We start from the raw sequence: 23216 nt of genomic DNA, 5'->3' as shown, positions 1-23216 counted from the left end.
CTAAAAAAGTAAAAGATGGATGCATCTACAATATCAAACTTGATATCCTTCATTAAATATCTTAGTTTTCGATTTGTGAAATGAATTTGATTTGAGCACATGAATTGGATCCATGGATTTGGGATTTTTTTTCTCCAATTATGATTTGTGCATATATATATATATATATATATATATATATATATATATATATATCTTGACTAAAACAAGTTGGTACTGTCGTGTCTATCTATCTATCTATCTATCTATCTATCTATCTATATATATATATATATTCACCAAAAAAAGAGAAATATACATAGTTCTAAAGCTTAATCATTTCATTATATGAATCTATGATTTTAGTATGCATCTATGAATCTAGTATACTTGATAATTGATCTATTTTCATGATTATAAACTATCTTTTGAATCCAAGCACTTTACTTCAAACTAGCAACTATGACAAAGTAAAATAGACTGCAAGTGTGAGAGAAAATGAACTTGCATAATGAATTAAAGGGCCATTTTTAGGGTTCAGACCAAAAAAATCATTAAAAATTTGAGTTGGGCCAACTATTTTAAGTTTTTGCTACTGCTTTGACCATGGATTTGTGCAGATCCGAGCAGGATCCTCGATCCACGGGCAGGATTGAGGATCCTGTCTGGATCGACACATAGATCCGGATTTGGATCGAACTCGAATCTAGATTCGAAATCCGACACGCGAATCCACTAACTAAGTTAAATACTGATTATTTCAATCTTGAGAAGATGTATAGACAAAGATTATACTTTTCTATGTTAAGAATTCTAAATTTTAACCTTCAATAAAATATCCTCCATCCTTCATTCACAAGAATAATTACGCTTAACATATTACATTTTTTTTTACGTTCACATTAAATTCACAATTACATGAACCAACAAAATCTTTCTAGTAATTATATAAATTAGTTTATACAAAAAAAGAAAAAACATATTCAAATAATTAATCCAAACGATTCTTGTGCAAATATAAAAACATGTCTCAATTCTTATTCACAATTGTTTAAAATAATTGCAATCATAATTTTTTAATCTATTAATAATTCACACTTCCTTTATAATCAATGAGATTTACATTTGATTATAACAGTAATGTTTTAAGACCCCTTATTGTCGATAGCTAACATTCAGCCTATTCACATTCCCAAATAACGTGAAACATAGAGAAAAGTACAAATAATCGTAATTTGTCAAAAGCCTGCTGATATCTGACATGATCGCCCATCATAAATGAAGGTTGTGTAAAACACCTGAACAACATGTCTGACTTACCACTTCTGAAATTATCAATCTGCCTGCACAAATCAACCGAAGTGTTATCAGGAAAGATCAAACACTTCATAATTGATTTCACAGAATGCTCTGCACTTGAAAATATCATACTTCAAATTACATCTTAGATAATAATAGTTCATCTTAAAAACATTCTGTGAGTGGTTCTATACAAGGATTGCGATTGGAGACGAATTACTAGATGAATCAAAGTTGAGACTGTATTGTATGACCATTTCTACAAACACAATACAATTTACAAGCAACCAAGACATACTAAACTCACCAATCTTCTCAATGGTTGAATCAACAAAGGCGGAAGAGTTCATAACTGATTCCCAACTGTGCTCTGTCCTTGCTCATATTATACTTTCGGATGTCCATTCCTGCAAAAAATATACAACTTATGGACGACTAATAAATGCTCAAGAGATAATGATAAGTCAACGAATCTAACGATTATTATTAATACCTTTGCAGCTTGAAGGCAAGGTCCGATTGCTATTATGTTGCATGTTGCTGAGAGCTCTGTTCTCTGCAGTCTCTCTACTTTGATGTTTTTAATCCGTCACAATTAAATATATTAAGACTAATCAAGGAGGGCAATTGGCGTATAGGTTCAGGTAAAGTTTTTAATCTATGGCAACTAATAATGTCAAGATTAGTCAGAGAGGATAAATGCCCCATAGACTCTGGTAGAGTTTTCAACTCAGGACAATCAGAAATGTGAATTCTAGTCAAGGAAGACAAATTATCCATAGACTCGGGCAAAGTTTGTAGTCTATGACATCTGGAAATGTGAAGTCTAGTCAAAGAGGACAAACGGCTGATAGCCTCAGGTAAAGATTTTAGTCCATCACAGGAAAAAAAGGAAAGACTAGTTAAAGCCAACAAATCACCAATAGACTCAGGTAAAGATTCAATTTCCTCACAATAAGCAAGAAGAAGATTCTTCAAAGAAGACAACTGACCTATAGACTCAGGCAACGTACTTAATTGCTCACAATTGACAATCTCAAAACTAGCCAAAGAAGACAACTGCCCCATACACTCAGGTAAAATTTTCAATTCATTAGAGCTAATGTGAAGTGTAGTCAAAGAGGACAGATTTACGATAGAAGTCGGCAAACTTGTCATGCATTCACTCTGTATGTTCAGCTCCTCCAAATTGGCCAATTCACCAATGTTACTTGGTAATTCCTTTAAGTTGGTGCCTATCACATTCAGATACCTCAGCGATATCTGATTTGTGGTATGATGAGGTAGGTTCTGTAATTTTTCACATGCTGAAAAATCTAGTGTCTCCAGCTTTGTCATATTTTGGAAAATGTCACTATTCACTGACGTTATAGTGAGCTCCTTGCAACCATGGAAATTGATATGCTTCAGATTTTTCAGCTGCTTAAATGAATCAGGCAACAGCTTCAGCTTTCTGCAGTAGCTCAAATCTAGATGTCGCAAGTTTGTCAAGAGGCCAAATTCAGTAGGCAGTGATGTTATCTTACTACATGCTTTTAGCTGAATGTGCTCTAGGGATTCAAGTAGACAAAACTCTTCTGGAAGACTTTCTATAGGATTGTATGCCATTGGTGTTGAAATAGTTGGTCCGGGATCCAAAGTAATCTTTTTCAAACGTTTGAGACATCTTATTGTCCTTGAAAATCTTAAGAAACCTTTGACATCTTTAAGATTCAGCTCTCTTAATTCTAAAGGAGGCTGCAGTCACGTTGCATTTTGATTCAGGAGAAACCATGAAAATGTCATAAAACAGCTAACAAGAAATATGATTTTACAAACATTGATAAAGCAAAGAAAAATGCTTACATCCATAGTGTCGTTCCGCAATTCTTCTAACTGTACAGCATTTGGAAGCTCTAAAACTCTCAAATTATTCAACAAAAGCCACGATGGAAGAGCTATATCTGGAAAGTTGACCCATCGCAGCCAGAGGAGGGCTGGTAAGAGTGATGCTAATTCTTCTGTAAAATTCTGTCCTTTGACAACAAGTATAGAAGGTGTAAGGCACTTGAACTTTGTAGAACAACATCTGACAAGCTCCATACACTCATCAAATGGTGTACCATGATGGGATGGGCACTTTTCATAGAAATCATCTGTTGCTGCTTTAATCCCTCGAATTAGCACTCTTCCCTGAATGGATAATGCAAAATTAAAAAGCTTTAAAACAACTAAGATAGCATGCTAAGCATTAAAGAGCACATAAAAGATTGCATTAAGCTCACCGTGGTCCATTGCTGAATGTCTGTGATTTGATGTGTTGACCAAACACGGAAGGGTGACTTTCTCCTTGCAATTTCTCTTCCGAGATCCCTAAGCTGATCATGCATTCTGATCTGATCGTTCTCATCCACCTCGACCAAACACTTATTCTCAAGCACTTCCCAACTATATACACCACTCCATCCTGACCCATCCCAGACTGCAATGGCCAAAATTTTTTCTTCTCCTATGAAGAAACAAGCTATATCCAAAAAAATTTCTTGTTCCTCTTGATCTAGAGCATCGAAGCTTATTTTGAGCCTCTCTTTAATGGCATTAGGCAAAATTCTTGATGCTTTGTCTAACTGAGAATCCCAATACTCTATAGACTTTCGAAAAAGTAGGCCTCCAAATACTTTAAGGGATAAAGGCAACCCATTACAGATTTGTACAAACTTTTCAACAAGATCTTCAAATTCAGTAGGAGGAGAAGGTTGTAAGAAAGCATGCCAACATAAAACTTCACTACCATGTCTAAGATTCAATCCTTTCATTTGGTAAATGGAGGAGATTCCCCATGATTTGAGAACACCCAATTCACGACTCGTAACAATAATTAAACTACCATGTTTAAAATTGTCGATACATGGCAATAAAACATCCATTTGTTCTGAGTGATCCACATCATCTAAAATAATAAGTACTTGAAGAGATCTCATATACCGTTAAAGGATTCCTTTTCCTTCTTCTACATTATCAAATGGATCAGCATTGATACCAATGTCTTCCATAAGCTTCTTTTGTCTATTACGTAAATCATTCTTATATGATGCATCTCGAATATCAAAGAGAAAGCTATGCTTGTCTATAGAAGGTACTTTTCTATTATAGATTTCTTTTGCAAGTGTTGTTTTCCCAGAACCCCCTATGCCAACAATTCCCACAACTTGTACTTTTTTGGATGGATCAAATACTCTTCTTTCAAAGTCATACATTGTCTCATCAAAACCCACTGGATATTTGGCCACCTCCAATTGTACCATTTTTTTCATGTGCTTCATCACAGAATTTATAATACTCTTCAACAACCTTTCTTCATCACTACAAGAGAGAAAACAATGAAAAAAATCTTAGTTCAATTTTATTTAATTGAATAATAAATTAAAGCTAATACTTAATTAATTTGTTTTCTATATTTTAGCTATTATATTCTATAAAGAAATGTGAATAGATTGTAAACAAAAATATATATTGAGAATTTAGATTTATGCTACATACAAAAAATATAAATGATAGTAGTACAATAATAGGAAAATAGCACCTAAGGATAACTTTTTAAAAACATTCATTTGAAATGATAAAAATCTTTTATATAAGACTATCATATATTGAAACATTATTTGTAATAATCACTATATTTTATGTAGTTAATGTATTTCATGCTAGAGTTATTCCCTTCTTATATAACATATATTGGTTATGATTTCATTTAGATAATTAAAAATTTAGAAATATTATGAGAAAATAAAAAAATATAATATACTAAAATTTATTTAATGTACATTGCTACTTGAAATATCATTTAGATATGTATTATGTTTGTATGGCTACAAAACTTGATATTCTAACAATTTTAAGAGCAATAGGTATTTAAAGAGTATAACAATATTTCAATAATTTTATGTGAATTTTACTATATTGAAAAAATAAATACTTTATGCATGATTCTATTACATATTTGATGAGTACAATTTTCTTACAATCATAAGAAAAGTAGATTGACGAAAAGTGATAAAAATGATAAACCATATTTCATGGGAAAAATAATAAATAGTAAAAATATGGAAATATATAATTTGGTAAATATACACACCTCATTTGAAGTTTGTTAATTCAAACAACTTTTCACTAAACTGTTAAATTTTTTTGAGGTAAAATTAAAATCTTAACTTTCTACTTTTAGATACATTTAAATATATTAGGAGACTTTGTTGGATCACTTAACTATTTTTAGGTATGTAATACATTGGTCTTGTTGACATGCACAAGTTTTAGAGAATATTTTAGATTTTTTTAATAACTTTGAATGAAATTTTAATGGTTGGTTAGAGAAAAAATGGACTACATGTTGGATCTATCAAGAGTTAAGGCCCTATAGCTCTAATGGAGTGTTGTTACTAACAAGAGAAGCTAGAGATAATCATTATTTATAAATTTATTATTATTATTTTTCTTCAATACTCTCTCCTATCCATAATTTTCTACTCTAACTTGTATCAAATACCTAACGTCCAAGAATATTCTTTCTATAAATTTCTATGTCATTGATTAATTAAAATACTATTGAATGCTTTAATCATGAATATTAGGGATATACACTTCACACATGATTGTTCTATTATATAGCTTTGCATTGTTCTTATATTAACTCTTACAAGGCTTCTTAGTCCTTTCATAACCATGAAGCATATCCCTATTTGTGTTTCTTTGATGGACATCTTAGTTAAACCTATATAACAGGAAATAGGTATGCCAAAATTCTCCACCTTATTACATTATTCTTCTAAATATGCCCCTTAGATATAATCATAGATATATGGAAAACCTTCTAACATATGACATTGAATGAAACACACAATGATAAATGTAGAAAGGAAAATCTCCTAGCTTAATCTACTCAAAGGAAACCAAAGATGCATATATGTGTGTGTACAACATATATATGTACACACACACACACACACACACACACACACACACACACACACACACACACACACACACACACACACACACACACACATATATATATATATATATATATATATATATACATATGTGCATGCATGTTTACATACATACATAAATATGTACACACACACACACACACAAATATATATAGTATGTGTGTGTGTGTTTGTGTGTGGGTGTGGGTGTGGGTGTGTGTGTGGGTGTGGGTGTGTGTGTGTGTGTGTGTGTGTGTGTGTGTGTGGTTCATTGGTACATCATGAATCCATCATAAACATTAGGCTATTTTTGAGTTCAAACAACCTTACATTGATTCTTAAAAATAAATAGCTTTTCTCTACATCTACATGATGTTATAACACATTTTGAGTTTATGAGTGCTATACAAAACAAAAATTCTATCATATTTATTTACATCCTTCCAATGTCAACATATCTTCCTTTATGAACACCCATATCATTCACATTATGCATTTTACTATTATTCCTTCTTTCAAACCTATTGTGAATACGATCCAAACTAATCTAAATAACTATACTCTTGGAAAAATCATCCTACAACTAACCCTCTTTGACCTTCACTTTAGTGACCTATATGAAAACCCAAAAAATAGCCTAGAATGAAACTTAAGATCCAGAATGAAGCCATTATAAAATCTACCCCTATGCCGTCACTATAACTTGTACCCTTCCTCTAGAATGCATGGTGCCAACTAAATATAAAAGGAAATGCATATGTGTCCTTTATTTTTTTTTTTTTTCTATCTTATAATCTTTATTTTCCACTCCTTTTAACCTTAATTTTCAATTCCTCTCACCCTTTACAATAGTTCCCCACCTCTCCCTATTTTTCACATCATCCTTCCATTCCTACCCAGTTTTGTATTCTTGTTATCTAAATTGGGTGTAATTTCTATAATGATAATGTAGCTAAATGATAATCTAAGCTTATTAGCAAGAGTAAAAAAACCAAACATTTACCTATATATCTACAAAATAGAAGTGGTTTATAACTTTAAAATATTTGAAAACAAATAGAAGGCCTAAGAATATTCTATTTAGAACTACAAGAAAAGAGAGCACAATTGGACTACATAAAAATTATTATTATAGCGATAAAACATATTTCTTTTATCAACCCATGCTACACATCACAAAAAGCTATTTAGATTTATGTCTATAATATATCCATATTCAATAACTCCAATCTCTTGATATCAATTACAAATAAACAATCTAACTCCATTATATTTGAGGCTACCTCCCCAATCTAAAGTCTTCATAAATAACACCCAATATCTATTGTATAGGGCAATACAAGTGATTCTTGTCTTTGTTCTATGATGAAATCCTAAGAAAAAAATGACAATATCTATTATTTTACTTATCTTGAATCTCCACCATGGCCAAATTAAGAAAATGGCTACAATATTATTGTCATCCTTGGACTCACCCATATCTAGGAAATTAGAAATAAATATCAATGGGACACTTATATTCATCTATTATTGATGTGTTGGGGAATAAATGTTTCCCCACAACTAGTTGAATTACATTAAACATAACAAAAAATTTATCTTACAAAATACTCTACAATTATTATTCCAAAAAAAAATTCCCATGAAGACCTAGTTTGTTATCTCTTAGCTCTTATGCACATTGTGTATCCATTTTTCCTTTGAAGATTTTTCAATTTAGTGTAGGATGATTTTTCACATTCCTCTAATCTAACCTCCATATGTAATCCATTACTAAAATTTAATATGACTCAACTCATATAAGGTCAAAAGGGAAAAAATGTTGAGAAATTAACCCTCACATGCTACAAGAACTAGCAAAAATTATCATGCAAATATTTTAAATACCCTTATCGTTGAAAACAACATTGATACTAACCATTTTTCATTCTATAATCTTTAATTACTTTTATTATATAAAGCTATGTGCACTTCTAGTAGAGTGGTTTATGTTAAAGAGGATTAAATTTATTTAAGATTTAAACTATCTGTGTCTTTTCAATTTTTAGAATGTAATTCTTACTAATCATTGTACCTTATCTACATGTTGTAATTAGAATATGGATAATCTTTCTCTTGTCAAATCTAGAAATGATGCTAAATAAAAATTAAAAAATACTGATTATTATCTCTAAAGTTTGAATCTAATTTTATGTTTCTCGATTTCCAAGAGGAAAATACTAAATTTTTTTGTGCCCATCTTTGGAGACTAGATTTGCAATAATTATTCAAGGAAGAGGCATGTTCCATGAGAAGACATGTATCCACAAAGTGGAGGCATGTCCATCCAAGGAATGCCTATGTAAATATGCTTTTTCACTTTAGTTTAGATTCCTGATTACTAATTGAGGTTTATGCATAAGTTATGACTTAACAAAACCAATGTTTATAAAGTATGATATGATATACTATAGCACAAACAAATATCCAATCTGAATCATCAATCAATGGCCAATCTAGTGTATGTGTCAAACATGAAATAACAATAATTTGTAAGTTTTAATCTCTAAATGCAAATCAATATTATAATTGACACTTATAATGTTTTCAATTGGGTGCATGAATGATAATCAATTAGATCAATTGGTAATATAATTATGAAAAATTAAATATACATGCATATATATCATTATACACTATATATATGATTTACATTCAACCATAGCAAGTTTTTCCTAAGGAGTTCAACTTTCACTCTAGTGAGAAGCTTTGTCAGAATGTCTTTTGTCTAATTACTTGTACTCATATACTCAAATAGAATCGTGTTCCTTTTTACCATGTCTCTGACATAGTGGTAAGAAATATCTATATGTTTTGATGTATCATGGAACAAGTTAGATTCATTGAAATATTAATACAACTCTAATTATCATAGTGGATGATAGTAGGATTCAAGGGTTCACCAAATAATCCCATAAGAAATTTTTAGAGTGATACTACTTTTATTTCTCCCTTAAAGGTTGAAAAGTGCTTGGATTCTATTGATCTTTGTCCCACTAAAGACCTCTTCTTGCTAAGCCAAGATATCATAGCTGACCCTAAACTAAAGAAACTTCCTAATGTACATTTTGAATCAATTGCACTTCTATCCCAATCTAAATCAGAGTGTTAATGTATATCTATGTCTACTTTTTTGTATTTAAGACCATGTCCAATAGTACCTTTTTAAGGTATCTCAATATTTTCTTTAAAATAACAAGGTGTATCTCCTTTGGTTCACACATAAACTGGCTTAGAGAATTCATTGCATAACATATATATGGTCTTATGTTAACTAGATACATCAATGATCCAATTATCTATCTATAGAGAGTAGGATTTGCAAATTTTGATTCTATTGTTTCTTCCTTAAATTTGTGTAAAGTTAGTTTCCATAGGTGTAGACATGAGTGTATAGTCCAAAATTCCAAACCTCTTCAAAATATTAGTAGTATACTTTCCTTGATTGAGAGTGATACCATTTTATTTCTGCCAGACTTCCAAACCAAATAAGTAATAAAAAACATTAGTCATTCATGTCAAATTCTAGGGCCATGCCCTTCTTACATTAAGTGATAAGGTGGTCTTCTCATGTGATTAGAAGGCCATCAACATATAAAATAAGTATTAACATATCAACATTAATGACCTTAAAATAGAGATTTAGATCTACATCATTCTTGGAAAATCCTACTCCCATAAGATAGCAATCAATCCTTTCATACCAAGCTTTAGGGGGCCTATTTAAGTCCATATAAGGATTTCTTCAAGCTATAGACATGTGAATCCACAATATCTATCAAATTTTTTTTAGGTATCTCTAAAAGGACTTCTTTTTCAATAGTCCCATTCAAGAATGCAATTTTTACATCCACTTGATGGATCTTAATACTTTAATGTATTGCTATAGCTATGATTTCTCTTATCAAAGTGTTACAAGAAACATGTGTAACTATTTCTTCATAATAAATACCCTTCCTTTGTGAGAATTATTGGGCAACAAAATGAGATTTATTTTCTCTATACCATCCTTTGCATCATGTTTGATTTGGCAGATCCATTTGGAAAAGACAACACATTTCTCTTTTGGACTTGCTACTATATCCCACACATAATTTTTCCAATAGATTGATAATCTTCTAGCATAGAATCTTTCTGGATACTTGATGTTTGATGTAGTGAAAGATACAAGAATCCCCAAAGCAGATGTCGTAGCCCCCAACAAATAAACACACAATAGAAACATAACAACAATGCAAGATCTGATACCAAATCACAACTCTTTATTTATAAAATAACTAATTACATGTAATGTGCCAAGTTGTAAGGCCTTCCCGGTTACATCCAAATACAAAGCAAGTAATAGTTCTACAAGATCCCTCAAGATCCAATCCAAACCTAGCTAGTCCAAATCCACACTCTGGTAGAAACCTCCAAGGAAGATCTAAACTTGTGCTTGCAAGTCCACCAAGAAATCTCCTTGTTTCCCAAGCCTCAACTACTAGCTCTACTTAGAAACTTGCAACTCCACCACAATCCTACTATAAACTGCCTCAAATTTGGCACTTTGTCTACAAACTCAGGAAAAACTTGCTCTTTAGCTACTCTTCAAGATCACTCCTCCTCCTCCTTTGAATGAATTCCTAAAGACTCCACAAGACCCCTTACTTATACCCAACTAAGCCACAAGTCCACCTAGTAAGCTATAGATTAAATAACCCTTACATTAAATACATGTTGAGCCACAAGTCAGCCACCAACATTAATTAAATACAAAATTCCTTAAAAGACTTACAAAATATATTAAATACATCAAAAATAATTAACCAAGATCCAAATAGGTCCACACAAATTGCACCAAAATGCCAAAATCTTCGGGGACCTCAAATGCCCCTGCATCAAACTCCCAGGGTACAAAGAAAAGTTTATCGCACACTTTGATGCCCAATGAAAATCCACAACCATCTTCATCTTCACCAAAGGCTTCCACTCCAACATGACCAAGAAAACCAAAATGTAAATCATCTAGATCTGCTTCAACCACCCAAACATCATAAGCATCTAAATCACTACTAAACAATCAACATGCAACTTATCACATCCATCCATATTAGTAACAAGTGCATCCAACTCCACATCCCTACTGACAACATGTAAATCCAAGACCAAATACACATTAGAAACAATATGTAACTTCACATTAACATATGCCAAACTCTCAATACTAGCAATCTCATTGCTTACAACAAGATGCTCTGCAACACACAACTCACCTCCAACAACAATCAGATAATCCATGATTAGGTGCTCTACAATCTCCATATCAGTCTCAATTGACTGGTCAAGAAAACTAGTCTCCATCCCAACATCAACAAGGTTAGGAATATCCTTAGCAACAACCTCAAGTTTCTCTCCAGGTTTTACATCAGACTCCACAACCTGATCAACAAAATCTCTTTCACCTCGACCTTGCCATGTCCTCTTCTCTCTTGAACAAGTCTTTTAATTGGCTAAATAACTCTCTTCTAGATTGATAGACTTCAACTCCATAAACATCTATAGAATTTCCTCCTCATCTCATCCTTAACTCAATTAGTCAATCTAGCTTCAAACTGAGCAGACACTTCCTTACCTCGATCAACCAAACTAGCTTCAAACTGAACATACATCTTAGAAAACATCCTTTCCACCACATCATGGATATTTGCAGTCACCTTATGGTCCAATCCTCTCAGAGCCATGTTCCAAGATCTTCACAAACCCTTTGTAATGAATCCTTTGCATGCTCCTTGTGATAAACCCAAATTGTTTGTAAGTCAAATCACAACTTGCCACCTTGCACGAACAATCAGGAATGAATTCAAAAGTCTAAAAACATAGATATGCACTACACAAGCTCTCTACGATCATGCCTCAATAAGATCAATCTTCCATCTTTGAATCCATCGATCCATCTACAAGTCCTCTACAATTGTAAGTCAGAACCATGATCTGCCACCTCACAACTAGTATATCTAGGACTCTAAAGAGACCAATCCACCACTAAATCAAGATCTTCTCAGGTTAACTTCTTTCAATAGAAGGTCCTGGTGGAAACTACCTTAGCTTTAGTGATCTATCTACATGCTCAGGAAAACCTTCTCTCTAAAACCATCTAATGCAGTGCATAGTAGGAGAATCCCCAAAGGAGATGTCCTAGCCCCAAACAAATAACCACATAGTGAAAACACAACAATGATGCAAGATCTGACACCAAATCACAACTCTTTATTCTTAAAATAATTGATTACATGCAATGTGCCAAGCTGTAAGGCCTTCCTGGTTATAGCCAAATACAAAGCTAGTAATAGTTTTGCAAGATCCCCCAAGATCCAATCCAAATCCTAGCTAGTCTAGATCTGCACTCTAGTAGAAACCTCCAAGGAAGACCTAAACTTTTTCTCGCAAGCTTGCCAAGCAATCTCCTTGTTTCCCAAGCCTCAACTACTAGCTCTTCTCACAAACTTTCAACTCCACCATAATCCTACTGTAAATTGTCTCACATTCGATGCTCTGTCCACATACTCAAGAAAAACATGCTCTTCAACTACTCTCTAGACTCACTCCTCCTCCTCCTCCTCCTCTTGAATGCCTAAAGACTCTATAAGACCCCTTCCTTATACCCAACTAAGCCACAAGTCATTCTAGTAAGCTACAAATTAAATAACCTTTACATTAAATACATGTTAAACCACAAGTCAGCCTCCAACAGTAATTAAATACCAAAAGCCTTAAAAGGCTTACGACATTTATTAAATACATCAAAAATAATTAACCAAAACCCAAATAGGTGCGCAAAAACTCCACCAAAATGCTAGAATCTTCAGGGACCTCAAATATTCCTACATCAGTGTTTGAGAGCTTCAGTAACATTAGTTGGTCCTTAATTAATGATATCACTTAGTAGGGAAGCAAAGCTAGAGAGTCTACAGGGTTTCTTACATTCTCCAAAAGTCCATTTATGTGCTGGATAAGTCTCATCTCCCTAGATCATTTTTCTAGCCCAAAGTGATCTCTTTTTGTTAAGTTCTAATACTAGAGAAGACTAGTTTTTATTTATGGTTTCTTCAAGAGACTCACTATGAATCTTAAGATCAATATCCTCCTCTGTGTCTTTAGGAGAATATTGAATTTCTAGCTCATGAGAACTCTTGGATATTTTGAAAGCAATGTCTTCCTCAAAGATGAAATCTCTACTAAGTTCAAATTGTTTCTATCCCTTTCTTTCTAGTGGGTTCTAATTTAGAATTCTTTTCTTTAGGCATATGAATGTACACAGTGAAACCAAAAAACCTTAAGTGGCTTATGTCAAGTTTTATACTCATGAATGCTTCTTTGGGAGTTTTTTATATCTAGATGTGAGTGGGGACATCTATTTTGAATATGGATAATTGTCCTAGAGGCTTCAACCCAAAATAGAGATCCTATGTTTTTCTTGTAAAATATTGCTTTAGCATCTTCTACAATAGCTCTATTATCTTTCTCAGCAACACCATTTTATTGTGGATTATAGTATACCATAAACTCCCTCTCAATCTCAACATTTATATAAAATTCCTTAAAAATTTCTAAAATGTCTAGTCCTTCCCATTATCCATTCTTTATAGTTCAATTTTCTTCCTGGTCAATTTTTCTATAAAAGATTTGAAATTCCAAATTCCTTTACAGATTTTCTCCAACTCTTTACACTTAAGAAAATATATCTAGGCCCTTCTACAAAAATCATCTACAAATATTACATAATACAAGAAACCTTTCATGGAGGGTACATACATGGGTCCACATAAGTTAGAGTAAACTAAACCTAATACATTTTTAATTTTACTAATAATATTTAGGAAAGTCCCCTTTTCTATTCTTTCCTAGGGCACACCCTTTGCATTCTCTTTTATGGGATAGATTAGAGAACAAGCTCTTTGAATTAGGATTTATGTTAACTTTTCCAACATTTGTGAAAGAGGCTTGTTGATTTGTTCTATTAGGGCACTTGATTGCATAATGTTGATATGGATTACATATTAAACATTGTATTTAGAAAATGCCTTTCCTCTCCTTGGATGATCCCTTTCCATAACTATTCTTCTTTCTTTTAAAATTTTTCTTCTTACCTTTCTTATGAGAATCCATCTTTAATACATGAATATCCTCATCTATGGGTTTTTGATTATTTACTCTAGTGACTAGTATAGATTCTTCTTTTTAGCAATCTATTCTCAACCTATCAAATTCAGGGATTTTTGACCTTGTACTTATTCCTTGAATAAATTAACTCCCACAAAGTTAGTAGCCCACCTAGAGCTATTAATGTTAATTTATTTTTATCAATTTGATTTCTAGCTATTAATAGTTGATCTCTTAGTGCAATGATTCTCATGAAATATATAGTGACAGATTCACCCTTGTTCATTTTTACATGATTATGTTGCCTCTTTAGACCAAGGATTCTACTACCATTTTTTATTTCAAATGTACTTTCAAGGGATTTAAACATTAGGTATGTAATATTTTATTTTGATAAGATAGGTGCGATATGGTACCTAACTGCATCTACTATGAGTTTCATAGCCTTTTCATTGTTCTCAATCCTTTGGGTTCTCTAGGATCATTCTCTAGTTCTAATTTATTTTATTTCAAGATGATCCTCAAATTTGATTACATCAACTTTATAAAGAATGGAATGTGATTGTAATCTCAAGAGAGAATACATATTTGTTTTTAGTAATCTGATTCAAATGTGCCTTTTGATTTCACTTTAGATACCCGATCACTAATTAGGGTTTATGCATAATTTATAACTTTACAAACACCAATGTTTATCAACTATAATATGATTTAATATTGTACAAATAAATATCTAGTCTAAATAATTGATAATGAATGCTCAATTGAGATTATGTATGGAACATGAAATAAGAATAATTAGCTAGTAATAATTTGTAAATGTAGATCAATATTATGCTTGACACTTATGATATTTTCAATTGGATTCAAGAATGATAATCGATTAGATTCGTTGGTGATATAATTATGAACAATTTTATATATATACACACAAGCTAAGATTTATATAGCCTCTAGAAGCTTACAACCATTAGATTGTCACAAAATCCTCTCTCAAACTTTCTCCTATATTGAAACTTATAATTTTCCATTGAGATAGCCCTAATAATCATATTTTTGTCATATTCCTTTTCTTGAAATCATAGATTATACTAAAATTATATAATTTTAATATAAACAAATGTTTGTTATAAATTCATCTGATAGGGAAAAAGAGAGGTAGAGATTGGTACTCACTTGAGAAGAACCTCCTTATAGCAATATCGTGAGAATGCTCGAAATAACAGAATACAAAGTGATAGCAGAACTCAGAATAAATCTACTGATCGCAGGCCACTTCGAGGGGGTAACCTCCTTTGAGCAAGCTCAATACAATAAATTCGTCCGTGCCCATCAAGGGCCTCAACCTATTCTTATATACTGGGTACGATCTAGAAAAGTAATACTACCTATGCATGTGGGATAATAAAATAAACTCACGGGACGACTTACAAAGCATATGCGTCCAACAACTCTACTCTAACAAAATAAACAGAAGGAACACACAGGTTCCTAACATCCCCTCTCCCTTAGAAAAAAGCTTTGTCCTCAAAGCTTAAGGTGTGGAAATTGTTGTTGAATCTGAAGAAGGGGTTCCCAGGTAGCATCCTCTGGTTGCATGCCATGCCACTGAATCAAGACCTCAGAGATGGAGCGAGAGCGAAGCTGGCGAGTGCGCTGGTCAATGATTGCCACCGGCTCTAGGATAATGGATCCTTCCGTATCCATTTCAGGGAGAGTAGTTTGTGCTCTGACAGTGGTACCCAGAACTTTCTTTAGACAAGAAACATGAAAAACTGGATGAATGCGGGAAGAAGGAGGAAGTTCCAGTTTATAAGCAACTGAACCAATCTTCTGCAGAACCTGATAAGGCCCATAAAATTTTGGGGCCAGCTTATGACGCCCTTTCAGCTTTAGGGAGGATTGTTTGTATGGCTGTAGACGAAGAAAAACCATATCCCCAACTTGAAATGAGCGCTCAGAACGGTGTTGATCTGCTTGCTGTTTCATCCGATTACGGGCCATGTGAAGATTATCCTGTAAGGTACGAAGAATCTGATCCCTGCTGCGGAGAACTATGTCAACTGCCTGGACTGGTGAGCTGTTGGGAGTGTAGGGAAGGAGCACTGGAGGTGCCTGACCATAGACTGCTTCATATGGAGTCATTTTAGAGGCAGTGTGGTAAGAGGTATTGTACCACCATTCAGCTAAAGGGAGCCACTTGGCCCACTGATGTTGCTGTTCGGAAGTGAAGCAACGAAGATAAGTTTCCAAGCATTTATTGACAATTTCCGTTTGACCATCAGTTTGTGGGTGATAGCCCGAACTCATCTTCAGTTTGGTGCCAGTTTTCTGAAACAGTTCAGTCCAAAAATGACTGGTAAAAGTTGCATCACGATCAGAGACAATGGAAGAAGGGAGTCCATGAAGACGAAATATCTGGTCCATGAAGATTTGTGCAACAGAGGAGGCAGTATAGGGGTGGCTGAGGGCACAAAAATGACTATATTTCGAGAGACGATCAACCACAACCAAGATCACTGTCTTGCCACCGGATTTAGGAAGCCCTTCAATGAAATCCATAGAAATATCAGTCCAAATCCGTGTAGGGATGGGCAATGGTTCGAGCAAGCCAGGAAGGAGGGTCGTTTCACCCTTGTGGCGTTGGCAAGTATCACATTCAGCCACCATCTGTTGAATCGTCTGTTTCATTCCTTTCCAAAAGAAGTTTCTCCTTGCTCGCTCATAAGTTTTGAGGAAGCCTGAGTGCCCTGCTGAAGGAGAAGCATGGAGTTCATAAAAAATAGCTTGATGTAGAGCTGGGTTCTGAGGAAGCACTAGCCGACCCTTGTATCGCAGAGAAGCACCATCCCAAGAGTAATGTGGGATAGCAGAAGGATTATTGGCTAGCTGGTGAATGATTTGAGATAAAGAAGAGTCACTGTCATAGCCCTGCTGAACAGACGCTAACCAATTGGGAATGGGCTTAGAAATAGCGGAAAGGGAAGCTTGATTATCAAATGTGCGAGAAAGAGCATCTGCCACAATATTCTCCTTACCCTTCTTGTAGGTGATCTCATAATCATACCCCATGAGTTTGCTGACCCATTTCTGTTGTGTAGGAGAGGATACCCGTTGTTCCAGGAAGTATTTCAGACTTTGGTGATCGGTTCTGATGCAAAAATGACTCCCTAAAAGGTATGGCCGCCACTTCTGTACAGCATGCAAAATAGCCATCATTTCTTTTTCATAAGTAGAGAGGGCTAGATTCTTACCAGAGAGGGCTTTGCTAGTGAACGCAATAGGATGGTCATCTTGCAGGAGAACAGCACCCAATCCATTGCCGCAAGCATCACTCTCAATAGTGAAGGGTTTGGAAAAATCTGGCATCGCGAGAACAGGTGTACTGCACATAGCCTGTTTCAGTTGTTCAAATGCAGTCTCAGCAACAGGGGTCCAGGAGAAGGCATCCTTTTTTAACAGAGCTGTCAATGGTGCTGCAATTTTCCCGTAATCTTTGACAAACTTGCGGTAGTAGCCAGTCAACCCCAAAAAACCCCGAAGGCTCTTGAGAGTTTTAGGATGCGGCCAAGTTTTCATGGCATCTATTTTTGTAGGATCCACCCGCACTCCATGGTGTGCAACAATATGCCCGAGATACTCCACTTCCTCCTGGCCAAACACACATTTAGATAGTTTTGCACAGAGTTGATGATCAGAGAGAAGTTGCAAGACAAGCTCCAGATGATGGAGATGCTCAGCCCAAGTTTTGCTATATATGAGGATATCATCAAAGAAGACCAGAATGAATTTTCGGAGGTATGGTCGAAATATGTTATTCATCACTGCCTGAAATGTTGAAGGAGCATTCGTGAGGCCAAAGGGCATGACTAAAAATTCATAGTGACCATCATGTGTGCGGAAGGCAGTTTTAGGTATATCCTCCTCATTAACCCGAATTTGATGATACCCAGAACGAAGATCTAACTTGGAGAAAAAATGAGCCCCATGAAGTTCATCAAGAAGTTCATCAACAACTGGAATGGGAAACTTGTCCTTTATAGTGAGATGATTAAGTGCTCGGAAATCAATGCAGAGTCGCCATGACCCATCTTTTTTGCGAACAAGCAGAACTGGAGAAGAAAAGGAACTGGTACTAGGGCGAATAATACCTTGCTTCAGTAAGTCACGGACAAGTATCTCGATTTCGGTCTTCTGATGAAATGGGTAGCGGTAGGGCCTGATGTTGGGCGGAACACTGCCAGGAAGGAGCTGAATACGGTGGTCCTCTGGACGAGAAGGAGGTAATCCCACAGGTTCAGCAAATATACCAGAATACTTGTCCAAAATGTGTTGGAGATCGACAGGAGTGCTAGAGACTGCTGATGGCTGCATCTGAATGGAATGGAGCTGAGCGATGACACCATGTGAATTCTTCTTAAGAAGTTTTTCCATACGGTGTGAACTGATGATGCTGAGAGACCCTGGTTGTAAGCCTTTCAAAGTGTGTTGGTGCCCCTCGGCTGAAAACTGCATCCAAAGTTCAGCAAAATCCCAGAGAATGGGGCCAAGAGTGCGTAACCATTGGGCACCCAAAACTACATCACAGCCACCTAAGGGTAAGGCAAACATGTCAGAGCGCATGTTATAATCTCCAATAGAGAGACGCACATTGCGACATTTCCCTTTACAAGGTAAAGTGCCCCCATTGGCAATCATGACTTCAAAGCTAGAGCAGGGATGGATAAAGCAATCAGCCTGTTTGGCTATTCGTGGATCAATGAAGTTATGAGTGCTACCAGAATCAATGAGTATAGTAAGAGGGATCTTCTTGAAGAAACCCTGGACCCGCATGGTTTGTGGAGTAGTGACTCCTGCCAAAGCATGGACAGATATCTCTGGTGGAGCTTCTGGGGAAGGAGGTTCAGGCTGGTGAGGCTCAACCTCAGCATCCACTGTTTCCTGAGCATCTACATATTCTTCCAGTTCCGGTGGAGAATCCACATCCAAGAGATAGAGCTTTTGCTGAACACATCTATGGCCCCGAGACCATTTCTCATCACAATTATAACAAAGCCCTTTGTCTCGCCTAACTCGCATCTCTGTTTCAGACAAGTGCTTGATCGGAGTAGTTCTGGGAGCTGGTATGACTGGAGGGTTGTGAGAACCTGTATTTCTGAATGGAACAAAATTAGATCTGGAGCGTTGTAGAGCACTAATCTTGTCTTCCGCTAACTTAGCCAACCCAAGGGCTTCCATCATTGTAGTAGGTCGAAACATTTTGACTTCTGAGCGAAGTGCATCCTTCAGACCACTGACAAAACAACTACGGAAGAATTCATCAGACAAGCCCTCTGTGTGATTAGCTAATTTTTCAAACTCTGTCTGGTATTCTCTTACAGTGCCTGTTTGACGCAGTTTAGTGAGTGCTCCTGTGAAATCATCAAAGGAACTAGGGCCAAAGCGCTCCAAAATGAGGGCGCACAATTCGCTCCACGTTGGGCCTACATTAGCCTTGATGTACCAACGGAACCATTGAAGAGCTTCATGTTCCAAATGAAAAGATGCAAGGGAGACTTTGTGGTTATCCAAAGTATTATGCAAGCTGAAATACTGCTCTGCCCTATAGATCCATCCAGTCGGATCAGAACCATCGAAGCGTGGAAAATCAAGCTTCGGTCCACGGAAATTGCCAGAAGAGGACCCAGTATCTCCTGAATGGTTTCGGCTCATGGCTAACTGCTGAAAGTTAAGACCCAGAATTTTGTCATCCAGATCTTGAAGTCTGGTTTTGAGGGATGCAATTTCCTCTTCCATGATTTTTGCTCCTGTACGCGTAACAACCATAAAACAAGGTTTTTTTTTTTTTTTTTTTTTTTTTTTTTTTTTTTGAAATGGGTAGAAGATGAGAAACAAAAACTTTTTTAGTTACGGCAAACTTGGATTTGGGTAAAACTCATATAGGAAATGGGTGTTCGACGGGTGGTGGGAGACTATCTAGGGACAAGGGAAAAAGAAAAATGAGGGTTTCAAGGGTAGGGAGGCGAAATGAGGCGAACAGTCCAAGAGGGATAAGGGAGCAAAATGAGGAATTGAATCTTGTGGCTCAGTTTGGTGGCGATTGGATGAGAGGTGAAAAAGATAGGGCAAACCCTAAAATTAGATAAATGAGGGATTTAGGGCTTTGATATGTAAAATTTGGGGATTTAGGGACAGTCGACTTAGAAAAATTCACTCATAGACAGAACAACTGAAAAGAGTTATTGCAATAACAAGAGATATTAGAAGTGAGAGGAACCTGAAGGCCACGACAGAAAAAAATTTGATGTAATTTCCACCCAGCGAGCCCAAGAGAGTGCTCTGATACCAGATGAGAAGAACCTCCTTATAGCAATATCGTGAGAATGCTCGAAATAACAGAATACAAAGTGATAGCAGAACTCAGAATAAATCTACTGATCGCAGGCCACTTCGAGGGGGTAACCTCCTTTGAGCAAGCTCAATACAATAAATTCGTCCGTGCCCATCAAGGGCCTCAACCTATTCTTATATACTGGGTACGATCTAGAAAAGTAATACTACCTATGCATGTGGGATAATAAAATAAACTCACGGGACGACTTACAAAGCATATGCGTCCAACAACTCTACTCTAACAAAATAAACAGAAGGAACACACAGGTTCCTAACATCACTCCTTATCGTTGACGATTTGGCCAGAATGAAATGAAATGTTGTAGAGCGCCCATTTCCATTCCTGCAACTTTTGAGGCGTATATCTATTCTTCCTTTCATACTCAGCAAATGCATCAGCAAATACCCCTTTCACATTGCGGACATCGCTGGGCTCAACATTGAAGAAGACAGGAATGATTGTGGTGGAGGTTTTGAGCATAAATGACAACTCAGCCAAACACCATGCGGAATCTGCATAGTGGGGTGAAATAATTGCAATGTGAAGGAAGGAGCTATTCATGGCCTCTTGTATTTCACTTGGTATGAAATCGCCCGGATCAATCTCATTTGCATCCAGAAAAACATGGAGTCCCATACTCTGCAGAGAAGTGTAGATAGAAGAGGCCAGCGTGTGTTTGGTGTCAATACCACGATGATTGATGAATACATCGTAGGGAACTTTCCTTGATGAGGATGATGTACTACATGCCGGGGCAATTTCCTCAAACGCATTGCTCATCTCCATTGCTGTGTTCTACCAAAATGGGGAAACAATTAGCCTGCAAGAAAAGCTATGTAATAGAGACAGAAAAGGGATAGAAACTAGCTGTTATTTTGACGAAGAGCAATGTGAATTCCTGAGCAAATGGGTATAAATAATGTACCGACGCGTGAGAAGACAAAAATCAAGCGTACATTTTTAAATTATTATTACGCGGTTTCTCCTACTCTATTGACTGCGTCCATGTTGGGCGTTTCTTGATCCAAAAGTTACGCTACCATCTCACATGGCACATGCAATTGACAGGCTCAAACCGCGTCCGCATACAGGAAAACTTGAATTGAATGTTGTTCTATGATTGCAGAGCAATTTCCTCGAGAGTATTGCTTATCTGCATAGCTGTTTTTTTAAAATTTATTATTATTATTATTATTTTTGTGCCAAATAAGTCGTTGAAATGATGAAGTCAAGAACGCCAATGTAATCTACACATAAGATTCTTGTATAGAGGGGCGTGACAAGACGAATGGTCTCACAGATTTCTTTCCTTACATTGTCTCTCTCCTTCCATTGAAAACAAGAATGCCAGAATATATCCGTTGACTGAAAATGGTATTTTGAGATCACGATAGAATCTGTTACAAACGTAACCTAACCATACCGGAATCTATGGGCTTTGTCTTTTTGTTGATATAAGAATTGTAAGTTGGGAGGTGCATTCGGAGTTGGAGTTACCTACTAAATGACTTTTTATTTTGTTTAATATAATTGATTGTAAGAATAATTTCCCTTTATGCTTATTTAATCATTCAACAATCAAGTTAGTAATTTTATATACTGGCATTGCATCACAAAGGTGCAGTGTTATAAAATCTTGTGTATTATGAAAGTGGTATTAGGTGAATTTAGAGAAGTCAAGGATATTATAAAATATTTTAAAAAATATTTATTGACTAGTTAATTCGAGATTAGATTTCAAATTAAAGAATGATATTTAGATTATATTATTTTTTTATAATTATAACTTATTGTAGATTAAAATGTGTACTTGATTGACTAGACTTATGTATTGAAATAACTTTAATAAATATGCTATTTTTATTTTGTTATTTTATTTTATATTTTTTATTCATTTAAGATTACCAATCATTTAAAAAAAAAACAATATAGATAAAATTATGGAAGTATTTTACATCTCCTTCAACAATTGCTTGATACATAGATCTTGCTTGCACACAAAATAAAACAATTGGGGCATAATACTAGGTTTTACGATATGCACCCCAAGAACCCCATTGGATACACAATTCGTGTGAGTAAATAGTCATTAGATACCATTATCAAATTCGTTAAAGCAAAATTTTTTTTCCTAATAAATGACCTAAAATGAAGATATCCAAGAAACTCTAGAGGAAAAAAAAAAAAGTTTTACGAACAATGAGGTGAGAGTTCATCTTGATGCCAAAGGATCTCATGATGACTCAAACAACAATGACATGGTTTGGTAGGTGGAGATATTGGGCCTAGAAGGGGATTCTAATGGGGCATCATATGGGTAAGTGGATTCAAGTTATGGATCATTGACTTGAAGATCCAAGATTGATAAAAAGAAACCTATTGAATTGTTTAGTTGAAAC

General features: G+C 35.2%; 1 pseudogene; it reads right to left on the bottom strand.

The window, feature by feature from the left end:
- Positions 1-1159: 1159 nt before the first annotated feature.
- LOC149545558 (disease resistance protein Roq1-like) lies at positions 1160-21679 on the bottom strand (annotated as a pseudogene).
- Positions 21680-23216: the final 1537 nt, after the last annotated feature.

The sequence above is a fragment of the Cupressus sempervirens genome, chromosome 7 (genome assembly GCF_028749045.1).
Source record: "Cupressus sempervirens isolate cs-2001-9-10 chromosome 7, ASM2874904v1, whole genome shotgun sequence".
NCBI lineage: Eukaryota > Viridiplantae > Streptophyta > Pinopsida > Cupressales > Cupressaceae > Cupressus > Cupressus sempervirens.
The sequence above is the reverse complement of the archived record's forward strand: the minus strand, read 5'-3'. Positions and strand labels throughout refer to the sequence as shown.